Raw genomic sequence first — 12614 nt, forward strand, 5'->3', positions numbered from 1 at the left:
ATGCCGCGGAGCGGCTGGGCCCGTGAGCCATGGCTGCTGAGCCTGTGCGTCCGGAGCCTGTGCTCTGCAGCGGGAGAGGCCACAGCAGTGAGAGGCCTGCATACTGCAAAAAAAAAAAAAAAAAAAGAGGGTAATAATAGTGCATACCCCTCACTGGTGGTTGTGAGGATTCAGTTATAGAATATTTGTAAAGCTTTTGAACATTGGCACAGAGTAGGTGCAGTTGAGTGTTTACTTATTAAATAAATAACAGACTCCTGTCCTGCATTGTCTCAGTCAGAAGGTGACTGTATCTACTGCTTTCTAGATTATTATATCTTACTTGACTGCTATGGTTGTCAGCAGAACTTTCAGGAAATTACAGTAAATTTTTATCATACAATCTAAATTAGAATCCTATTATTTATTTTAAATATCACATTCTTATACTTTCATAAATGCCACTCAGAATTTATTTACAGTGGAATATCATGCAGTTCATTCCCTCGTAATCCAAAGTAGAGTATAGCTGTTGTTAATGAATAGTTGTTTAATACAAGGCTTTCATCTTGCCAGTTCCATTATACTTTAAAATTAGAATGCACATATCTATGGGCCATTGTGAAATGTGTTAGATTCCAGAAGATGAGAGGAATAAAAAGTTTTTAGAACTGGTTTTGGCCAAGTTTACACAGTGCCCGTAAACACTTTTTCCAAATAAGATACAGATTTTCTAACTAACCTAATTGCAACAGTATCTGAAAGACATAAGAAATGTTGGTGGAAGACTGTTTTGTTTCAAAACATTTTTAATTTGTGCTTAATTTAGCTCTCCTGTTCATGAAGTAGAAATATCTTTTTAAAGACTAATTACCCTATATTCATGCATAATATGTCTCATGGGAAGGAAACTATGATTGTGTGTTCGCTACCGAATGAGATGGTGCATGTATATGTTTGGGTGTGGGGATACAGCTGCAGAGGTTTAATTCCTATACAGTGAAATGCAAGGAGCACTTAATTTTAATAAACAAGTTTAGCAAAAAAAAAAAATCATATTTTCTGTTTTCAGGAATTAAGCAGCATTTAAAAAGACAAGATGGAACCTGAAGAGTACTGGAAGAAATAGGAGGGCCTCCATTCTGGTCTCCGATCCAGCAGAATTAGGTAAGTTATTTGACTTCTTTGGGCTGTGCTCTCCATATCTGTAAAACAACACATGTGAGTAATATTGCAGTGTGGAGGAAAGATCTTAAGAGGAGGGTTTGAGCAAGGAGCTTGGTTGAGAGGCTATTGCAATAGTCCAGGTGAGATTTCTCCCATCAAGCACAGCTCACAACTTCATAATATTCTTGGACTCACCTGCTGAATAGGGATGGATGGTTTCATTAATAAGTGGAGGAGGAGCTCAGAACGGCATTTCAGCTCCAAAATTGCCTTCACCTGCTCATCAATAAATGGCCTAAAATTCTTTTAAAGATTATTTGTATGGTCTTGTGTGTATTTTGTAGTATAGGTGAAATCCTAACATTAGATTAATATTATTCTTAATAAATATTCTTCTCTAGCAGAGGGAAGTATAAACATGGGCATCAACATTACAAGGAAAGGTTAGTGAGGCTTGTGGTGAACAAGGGAATGTGAACCGGTCCTAACTCTCCTGCAACCCATTCTTTACACAAACCAAGTGCTCTCTGGACTTTTATAACAAAAGAGGAAAATCCAGATTTTTATGTTTAATTTCTCAAGTTTTAAAACACTCGAGCAAAACATTAGCATGGGCCCCTGTTGGTCACCATTGCTCCATAGCTCAAGCAGTCCTGAAATACCGGGGAGAATCTCAACCTCCCCAAACTGGGAGTAGTATATAGGCAAGAAAGAAATACTTGGAGAACAGAGATTTCTCTAGTGAGAAAAATGTTTCCTGCTTGACAGCCAGCCAGCCAGCCTGCTACAGCAGTTTAGTCTTACAGAGTAGCATGTTATATAGACTAGGCCAGAGAGAACCGCAGTTGTGCTTAGGTACCTGCAGTGAAATAATCATATTAGTGTTCACTGCGCCCACTGTCAGCTGGGCCCTCAGCCACCCCAAGTGAATGACTCCTTTACTTGCCTCTGTGCAGGGTCTTAGTTCATTTCCCCATAGCAACTCTTTCAAGCCCTATTCTCTCTCTTAAAATGTTGATTTATTCTTTCTCCTGTTGAAAATCGAGTCTATCAATGATGGATTTCTTCATTCTGATCTTCCAAAGAACAGATAAAGTGACCTTAGCCTTTACTATCACTTCCTTTTCTCCAGTCGCAGAAGAATGGAGTTCCTTTTTCTGCTCATACCCAGTCCCACAACTGCTTTTAGTCTCGTTTAGACCCAGCATCAGTCCATCTCTTTATTTTCAGTCTCTCCCCCTCCCCTTCCCCCCAGCTCTTTCCAGCGATTCATCAGCAAGCTCTTGTATTTCCTAGGTTAAAATTGTCAAGAGGGCAAAACAAGTGCCAATCTCCTGTTGCTCTGACTGCACGTCCTCCCCTTGCTTCTGCCTTCTCTCTCCTGCCTCTTGCCTTTCCTCATAAGGAGAGCCTGCTCTTAGAGAAGCTAGTCCTTGCTTTCCCACTTGTGTTGTATCTCCTACCATCAGGATGCCTCACACATGTCCTCTGAATATGCATTAGCAAAGTAAGTAACTGATTGATAATGTATACTAAAAACATTTTTGATGTTGAAATCTGAAATCTGCATCTGAATAATACAGGTAGGGGAGGAAAAGGAGAAGTAAGATTGGCATGCGTTGATAATTGATGAAGCTGGGTGATGAGTCCTCTAGCAAAACCCTGGATTACCAAATTATAATTTTTTTATCTCTCAATTTATTTGACTTCTTTGTGGCATCTAACCTTTGTTACTACCTTCTTTGTGATGAACTCTTCTCCCTTGGCATCCATGGCTGTCTCCTGGGTCACCTTTTCTCTCTTCTCTGTCTTGAACTCCTTGTGATTTATTTTCTAAAGCCCATTTCTTAAGTGCTTATCGTCCAAGGATTCTGCCTTAGACCACTTCCCTTTTTTCCGTGTCCACAACACCTGAATGAATGATGTCTCTTTATTTCAACCACCATCTAAAATACTGTATTGACCACTGAATCTGTACCCCAGTATAGCTTGAGTCTCTGATCCCAAGTCCTATAGTTTCATGTGTGGTTGCCTCCAGCGACATTTCCAAAACTGAACTCATTTATTGCCGCCCCTGTCCCCTCGCAAAGCCTGTTTCTGTTCTCTAATCCCACTCTAATCTAGCAGCTGGGAATTGCTTGCATTCTCCAAAGAGTCCTCTTTTCTAGCACGCATCCCCCCATTAATCATGCCTTCCTCAGTGCCCCATAGGAGAGCACCTCAGCCATCTGGAACATTATAGCTCCTTGTTGCTCTCATTCTGTACACTGTTTTCCACTTCCCATATTGTTACCTCCCTAGCTGGTGGGAAAGGCATCAGATCCCTCTTTGTATTCCTGCCTCTCCTAGTACCATGCTTGGCACACTATTAGTAAATATTTCTAGGAATAACTAATAATGGGTTCTTGAAATTTTAATGCTAAAAGGGACCATCTAGTTCAGAGACTCTTAAAGAGCAGTGTAATGGTCAAGGTGCCTTAGAGCCCCACAGCCTGGATTTGAATCCTTACTCTGCCACTTACTAGCTTTATGATACAAGGAAAATCATTAAGTTGTAGGAAAGTCACTTAATGCTCTTGTTTTTGAGCTGTAACAAAATGAATGCCCAAATTCTGAATGGACAGAGGAAAATTTTACAATTATAATTTCTTAAAAAAATGTCTTTTTATACTTTTAGGATGTCAAGACCTGCATTTATATAGCAAAGTCTTTTTTTACCCCTAGAAGTAAAACTGTTCTAAGTATATGTAATGGAAATAAGTATAATATCTAGTATACTGTATATATATTCTTGATAACATGCAAGAGTCCTACAGCCTCCAAAGGCCCTGCTCCCCAGACAAGTTTGAGGATCATTTAATGGAAATGGAAATTGAGACTCAGGAAGTTTAAATGACTTTTCCAAGGCCACACAATTTAGTGGCAGAGCTGGAATTTGCATGTGGTTGCCAGAACTCCATTGTATACTCCTTACCACCATGACATTTAAACAAATAAAAAAATCACTTGGTCAGTCTATTGGATCTTGGAATATTTTTTCCTTGCAGTGGTATTATTTTGATAATAAAAGGATTGTACACAGATATGCACATAAAAACTTGTGAAATTTGACTAACTGAAAGTCAGATATTAATGGCAAATAGGGAATATTCTGAGACTTGACAAAAAGAATAAAAAAATTATTTAAACATCAAAAATGCATGGTCTCCTGCTTTGATTTGTCACCTAATTTAGTATTTTTGTTCCTTCTTTATACAGCCATCTTTTCTACAAGATCTCAGAATTCATTGTCTTGCCCTAAATTTTTTTTAAAACCACTTTTCATATCTGTAGTCCATAAATTCTGATTTGTATCTTGAATTTATACTTAATAATGTACACTTCTTGGTACAGACATCTCAAAACAGCACAAGAAATGCAATCATGTCTATGGATTTCATTACTACAAATCTCTGTGCAGCTTTCTTTGTTGTTGATATATAATACTTTAGCAAATCTTAGGTCTGACATTCTCAAGCTAATTGCATTTGACCAGCTCCTGAGCCTGAGTTCCTGCCTACTAGCATGACTGGTATAAATCACTGCTATTTAGAGAACCTTCATAATGCATTTTGCAGAATAGAGAAATGAGAATGAAGAAAGTTGAAAGGTTTTAAAAATAATCATCTTTTAAAATAATGATATTTTAACTTCTGGGACATAGATACGTTTAAGTAAATGAACTGTAATTCAAGAGGAAGTCAATTGTTCATCCATTCATAGAAGTGGCTATATAGATGTTTATCCTATAGAGAAGGCAGCTGGAGTGTCTGGACAGCTTCTTTGAGAACTAGGAAGTAGTTTATGTAGCTGTGTCTACCACTGTTTGGCCTATCAAATGGTGATTTGGTTTACCTTCATGCAACTTTCCTACTTGACTCTGATAAAAGCCAGTCCAGTAACTGACTTAGTACTTGATTATGTATCTTATCGGTAATGTGTTTGAGAAATATTTCTGATATTGATATTATGCCTGGGATTTGGTTTTAAACAAAGAAGGAAGGAAAGAGATGTAAGACCGGCTCTACATTGATAATTGTTGAAGCTGGACAAGTTATTGGGGATTCATTATCCCATCGTATAGTTTTGTATATGCTTGAAATTTTACATGATAAAAATAATCTCTGATGCATATGCTTTTAGATTTGTATGTGTCTAGAGGAGTGTGTGTGTGTGTGTGTGTGTGTCTGTGTGTGTGTGTGTCTGTGTGTCTATCTTTAGCTCTTAACTAATCTTCTGAACCAGGGGGCTGGTAAATTTTATTTTCAACTAAGTTAGCAGTTGCTGGGGGCACAGATTTTATATGTGCTCATTGCTAGAGGGAACACAAGAAGCATAAAACCCTGCCCCCAAATTCCTTGCAATCTAGCTGGGAAAATTACCACACAAAAAAACTCTTAAAAGTGAAATACTGGGCTTCCCTGGTGGTGCAGTGGTTGAGAGTCCGCCTGCCGATGCAGGGGACATGGGTTCGTGCCCCGGTCCGGGAAGATCCCACATGCCATGGAGCGGCTGGGCCCGTGAGCCATGGCCACTGAGCCTGCGTGTCCAGAGCCTGTGTTCCACAACGGGAGAGGCCACAACAGTGAGAGGCCCGCGTACTGCAAAAAAAACAAAGTGAAATACTAATTCAAAATTTAACATTTCAAGAGAAAAATAGAGTTAAGACACCATGAAAAATTATCAATAAATTATACAGGCTATAATTGCTCTATTTCAGCTGAGGGAAACATTACTATACTCTAGAGAAAATTTTATTTAGGTAAATGGATTTAAGCTGATTCTTTTTTTTATTTTTGCGGTACGTGGGCCTCTCACTGTTGTGGCCTCTCTCGTTGCAGAGCACAGGCTCCGGACGCGCAGGCTCAGCGGCCATGGCTCACGGGCCCAGCCACTCCACGACATGTGGGATCTTCCCAGACTGGGGCACGAACCTGCATTCCCTGCATCGGCAGGCGGACTCTCAACCACTGTGCCACCAGGGAAGCCCTGAAAGCATATTTTTTAAAGTGAGTAAATAAGTTCTAGAAATAATGAAACTTTAGAGGTTTACTTTGGAGGACTGAAGGTTAGATTAAAGAATTTAAACTTTATTCTTGGACAGCAGACAGCCACTAAGTATTTTGCAAGGAAGTGATGTTATCAAATAAACATGTAGTAAAATGACTCCAGTGACAGTATTGATTGAGATAGAGATTGGTGGGAGAAAGAATGAAAAGAAAAAACAGGATTAGTGCAATATTCTGTAAACAAGTCAGTAAGGGTCTTCTTTAGAATGTCAGCAGAGCAAATGGAAGCAAGGACCTAATGTGGAGGGCACAATTGTCAGGTCTTCGACATCAGGCAGATATGAGAGTTTAGGAAAATGGCTTTCTCTGCAATCTCATCTATTTCTAGTGTATCTTACTTAATAAAATGGTTATATTTTCTAAAAGTTTCAATTGGCAAACGTTTAGCAAGTTCCAAAATAGGTGGAGGAGAGTAGGAATGACTATTTGGGATGCCAAGTGTCAAAACTAGTTAGTAGTTGTTGTTTTCGGATGCCAAGTGTCAAAACTAGTTAGTAGTTGTTGTTTTCATTCTTTTCTTAGCTATAACGTTATTAATAACATTTGTCAATGTGGAGAAAAGTTTCGTGTTCTGTGTAGTACTGGCACCGCCACTTGTTTGAACCATTTAAATTCCATAGGGGTTATTTTATCTGGTTCTATGGAGACAGTGTATTTGGTATAAGCATAGGAATTTGAGCAACCACAAACCAAATTTATGTGCTTATTCTGAGATATTCATTCCAGGGAAAGGCCTGCTGGGCTAATATATACTTTTTAGATTTTTCCACAGATTTTAATGAGCCACCGCCAGTTCTGGCACTGAAATCGCCACAGTATACAAAATGCGTTATGGGAAACAATTTTTCTAGGACTAGTGGGCAAAACATACTACACATCTGTTGGGCGTACAGTTTTCCAAGTTTTGGCTGGGATGTCAGCTTGCAGTCTAGATGAATAGACTGCATGAATAGACACTGCATAAATATAGCCTGCAGTGGGGCAGGTGTCAGGGTTTGGATTTTTGACCTCTAGGCAAATGGATTCAAAGGTAAGTCATCCCCTTGTTCTCAACTCAAGGAGTCTGATAACTTAAACTTCATTTTCTTTAGAATCATTTTGGACTTTATCCAGTATTATATCGGTCATAAACTTGAAGAGAAGAAAAACTGTTTTTTCCACATTATTTTAAGGCTTTTCAAAGTGTTCAATAAAATAATGTGTTGGCCCATAAGGGTACAATTTTTTGTAAATAAAGATTATCAGGGTTTTTTTTTTTTGCAAGAAAGAAAAACATTCCCCATAATAAAATTTGTTTACCAATCCATGGGATTCTGGGAAAAGCTAGTGTAATTTTCAGATTAAATACATAATCTTATTCAGGATTTTGTGTATAATTTTATATATTCATTTGGTAGTTATATTTTATCCTAATTCTAGAACATGACCTGTGGATGCTGTCAAAATCACATAACCTACCTCGGTAGTTTATAGATTGTCTAATTAACTGTTCATTCTGATGTAGGAGATGATTTGGAAGTTTTTTTTTTCCATTAAGTTTCCACAAGAAGGGGCAGGCTTGGCAGACTGTAATATCATAGAAGTTTAAACATCAATGGATCAGCAGGGATTTGATTGGAAAAGTTCAAGGGGAAGGTAATGAGTAAATGTAGAGTCCTTAGCAGCTACTAATGTAGCTGTAGCAAGAGCCTTGAATACTTAATCGTTTTTCTAAGAATCCACTCCAATTAACTAAGAAAATTTTACTATTAGCTAAAACTGAAATTTTGGATCTAGGAGTCAAAATAGAAAAGGACTTGAAAAACGAGAAAGTAGAAAGAGAAGGAAGAATTGTATAAGAATAAGAGGAATGGAGCAGACAGATGTATGGAAATTGCTTTGTCCTCAGGCCATTTTCTTGGTACTTTCCATAACTTATTTAATAATATAGCAACATAATATGATAGTGATTTTTGAAGTCAAAAGAATGAATCAGTCCATTAGGAAAAGAGGAATGAGTGAGAAGAGGACCAGTGACAGACACATTCATATGGATGACTGGAGAAGGGGAACTTGCAAAGAAGCATGAGAAAAGCATTCTGAGAGGTAGAAGGAAACTTAAGAAAGAGTGAGTCAGTACAGGCAAAGGAGGGTGGTCAACAGCATTAATTTTTTAGATCAGTCAGTGACTGCAGAATATGAGAAAAATTTACTTGTTTGTACAAGTAAGTCGATGGAGATGTTGAGGGAAGTGGGAGAAAGGTGCGACAGCATATAAGTTGCAGCTGGTTACAGAATAAGTATATGGTAAGGGAGTGGAGTAGAAAACTAATTGTGTGAAGAGAAGAATTATTGCTCATAGCTTGCTGATGCAGAAGTAAAGGAATGAGTCAGTGGAGAGGACTCAGTGATGATGTGGGAAATTGAAGTGGGAATAACATGATGGGAAAAGTACTAATGGAATTAAAAGGCCAGATGGAGTGTTAGCATTGCAAAGATGCTGAATATTAAAAGAGAAAAGTTCATAGTTTTACACTGCGTGAGCTTTGTCTTCTGAGTGAAGTAAGACACAAGATCAACTGCTGAGAATGAGGGATACAGTACCTCTTGTCTTTCTGAAATAAAATTGGCTACGTATTATATTATTTTATGAGAGACTGCTGGATTCAATTTGCTGAACTGTTATTTAGAATTTAGCACTTGTATTCATTCAGTGAGATTGGCTTGCTTCATTTAAAAAAAATCTTGCTAGTTTTTGGCATTATAATAATAATAACTATTTTTCAAACATTTTATATATGAGACTTATCTGTTCCTTGAGAATTTGAGAACTCATTTGTAAAACTTTTGAGGTGGATACATTTTATGAACAGTTCTTTGAAAAAACTTTAGCTTCTGTTCTGATTATAATTCTACTCAGGCTTTCTATTTCTTTGTGTTTTATATTATAAAATGATCATTTTTTTTGCCATTTTCTCATTGATGCAAGAGTTATGTAAGAGTCTTTAAAAAATTTCCTAGTGGTTACTTATTTTAAAATTTAATTTCATATTAATTAAAAAATTTAATGCATTTGTAATCACAGATGGGACCCCTGTACAATTTCCACATTTAAGAATTATTGTTATTTTATGTGGCTTGATATAAAATAGGTGCATAAATAAATATTACATAGTATAAATATAAGTAAATATAAATATGTAAGTTAACTCAAAATGATCAAAGACCTAAACATGAGGTAAACTGTAAAACTCTTGGAAGAAAACATAGGGCAAAAGCTTCTTGGCACTGGGTTTGACAATCATTTCTTAGATGTGACACCAGAAACACAGGCAACAAAAGAAAAAAATAGGTAAGTTGGACTTCATCGAAACAAAAAACTTCTGTGCATCAAAGGGCACAGTCAACATAGTAAAAAGGCAACCCACAGAATGGGAGAAAATATTTGCTAGTCATATATCTGATATGGAATTAATATCCAGAATATATAAAGAACTATAACTTAACAGCACTAGAAACAAACGACTGGATTAAAAAATGAGTAAAGAATTTGTATAGACAATTTACAGTGAAGATATACAGATGGCCAATATGAACATGAATAGGTGCTCAACATCACCAATTCATTGGGGATGTGCAAGTCAAAATCACGATGAGATACTACTTCATACCTATTAGAATGACTGTTATCAAAAAACCAGGAAATAAGTTTTGGTGAGAATTTGGAGAAATTGGAACACTTGTGTATTACTGGTGGGAATGTAAAATGGTATAGCAGCTGTAGAAAACAGTATGATGGTTCCTCAAAAACTTAAACATAGAAGTATCATATCCTGAAATTCTGCTTCTGGGTACATACCCTAAAAAAGTGAAAGCAGGGACTCAAAAACAGATATTTGTACACCCGTGTTCATAGCAGCGTTATTCACAGTACGCAGTAGGTGGAAGCAGCCCAAGTGCCATCAATAGATGAATGGATAAACATAGCGTGGTATATACATACAATGAAATAATAATCATCCTTAAAAAGAAAGGAAGTTTTCACACACGTTGCAACACGTATGAACCTTGAGGACATTACGCTAAGTAAAATAAACCAGCCACCAAAAGGCAAATACTATATGATTCCATTTATATGGAGTTCCTAGAGTGGTCAAATTCATAGAGATAAAAAGTAAAATGATGGTTTACAGAGGCTGGAGGGAAGGGAAAAGTGGGAGTTAGTGTTTACTGTGTACAAAATTTCAATTGGGGTTGATGAAAAAGCTCTAGAGACAAACGGTGGTGATGGTTGCACAGAATGGGAATGTACTTAATGCCGCAGAATTGTGCACATAAAAATGGTTAAAATGATGAATTTTATGTTATATATTTTACCACAATAAAAAATGGTTACAGAAGTTAGAGGAAAAACAATAATACGTTTGTTCAAATATGCTGCTTATGCTAAAAGCAAAAAAATAAAAGTAGTAGTTTTCATATTATATAAAAGAGAAAACAAAACAGCAAAGAGGAATTAAAGACAAAGTAGAACAAAATAGCAGAGTGTGATGGAGAAAGGGTATGGTATATCTGGATAATATGATTAATAGGGAATTAAAAAATTCTATTTTACTCTGTACCCTATAGTGTATACACACAAGAGACATATATTCTTTTTCAAATGAAGAAAAATTTTTGCATAGTTCAGGGCATTTTCTAAACTACTCTTGAATTTCTTATAGGGAAACATTTTCACAGAAATGTTTGTTTTCCCTTTGAATTTCAGCATGATTCTTGGTAGTTTCATATTTTTTCCCCATGAATCGAGCGGTATGCACAAATCTTGGTATTCTGGCCAACCCATACTCTTGGATCTGAACAAGAAGGATGGATTGATGTGCATATCCCATGGTTATTATTTTAGTGGGCTTTTATGTAATGTGGTCTACAGAACTGATTCTGTATCTTCCTCTACTTTGAGTAATCTAAAATCAAAAGGAGATCAAAGCTGTTCTCTACAAGGGGTAATACAGAAAGTAGTACCTACTACCAACAGGCACTGGCCCTAGAATCTTTCTCCCTCAACCCTTGAATCAAGTAGCAAGATGATACCAGGTGATCAGGTATCCCAGAATGGACCACACCCCTACTAGTTACTTATATGTTTCTTTTTGTATATTGTCTTTTTTTTTTTTTAATGTGGAGATGTTTATTAAAAGACATTAGAGACAGTGACACAGACAAATTTGAGTCAACTTATATTAGGTCTGCCAGGTAGATTTCTCCAGGTTTTCAATTTTCAGAAATTCAGGTGCTCCTTTTGAACAACAGGGTAGCTCACCCATTCACAGAATGTTAGACGAAGGGACCCTTGAGATCCCTGACACTGACGAAGGTGTAATGTTTATCTTGCTCACCACTTGGTGCCCACAACCCAGCTCAGTAATTTTTTTTTTTTTTTGATGACCTAGTGGGTCAATTTTATTTTCCAGATTTTCTACTGTAAACATATATCACTTTTATAATCAGAAAAAGCGATTACAGTGGTTTTTAGGTATGCCCTCTTTGTTTTTCATTTCTCTTATTTCTTTTGTTTATTAATTTTTATTGGAGTATAGTTGCTTTACAATGTTGTGTTAGTTTCTGCTGTACAGCAGAGTGAATCAGCTATACATATACATATATATCCTCTCTTTTTTAGATTTCCTTCCCATTTAGGTCACCACAGAGCATTGAGTAGAGTTCCCTGTGGTATACAGTAGGTTCTCATTAGTTATCAGTTTTATACATAATAGTGTATATATGTCAATCCCAATCTCCCAATTCATCCCCCCCGCCATTTCCCCCTTGGTATCCATACATTTGTTCTCTACATCTATGTCTCTATTTCTGCTTTGCAAATAAGTTCATCTGTATCATATACAATTAGAAATGAAAAAGCAGAAGTTACAACTAACACTGCAGAAATACAAAGGATCATAAGAGACTACTACAAGAAACTCTATGCCAATAAAATGGACAACCTGGAAGAAATGGACCAATTCTTAGAAAGGTACAACCTTCCAAGACTGAATCAGGAAGAAATAGGAAATATGAACAGACCAATTACAAGTAATGAAATTGAAACTGTGATTAAAAATCTTCCAACAAACAAAAGTCCAGGACCAGATGGCTTCACAGGCGAATTCTGTCAAACATTTAGAGAAGAGCTAACACCTATCCTTCTCAAACTCTTCCAAAAAATTGCAGAGGGAGGAACACTCCCAATCTCATTCTACAAGGCCACCATCACCCTGATACCAAAACCAGACAGAGATATCACACACACAAAAAAGAATACAGGCCAATATTGTCTTTAATAGCTTTAAAGAGTTTTTTGAAGAAGTGTAGGTAATGTGA

At 36.9% G+C, this 12614-nt stretch overlaps 1 long non-coding RNA gene across 1 annotated transcript in view; it reads left to right on the forward strand.

Annotated features, from left to right (window-relative positions):
* Positions 1-1059: 1059 nt before the first annotated feature.
* LOC132425548 (uncharacterized) overlaps positions 1060-12614 on the forward strand; it is a 117051-nt gene continuing 105496 nt past the window's right edge. Inside the window, exon 1 of the long non-coding RNA XR_009519456.1 lies at positions 1060-1146. This is a non-coding gene — a long non-coding RNA (uncharacterized lncRNA). The remainder of the gene's footprint in view (positions 1147-12614) is intronic.

This window comes from Delphinus delphis, chromosome 5 (assembly GCF_949987515.2).
Source record: "Delphinus delphis chromosome 5, mDelDel1.2, whole genome shotgun sequence".
Classification (NCBI taxonomy): domain Eukaryota; kingdom Metazoa; phylum Chordata; class Mammalia; order Artiodactyla; family Delphinidae; genus Delphinus; species Delphinus delphis.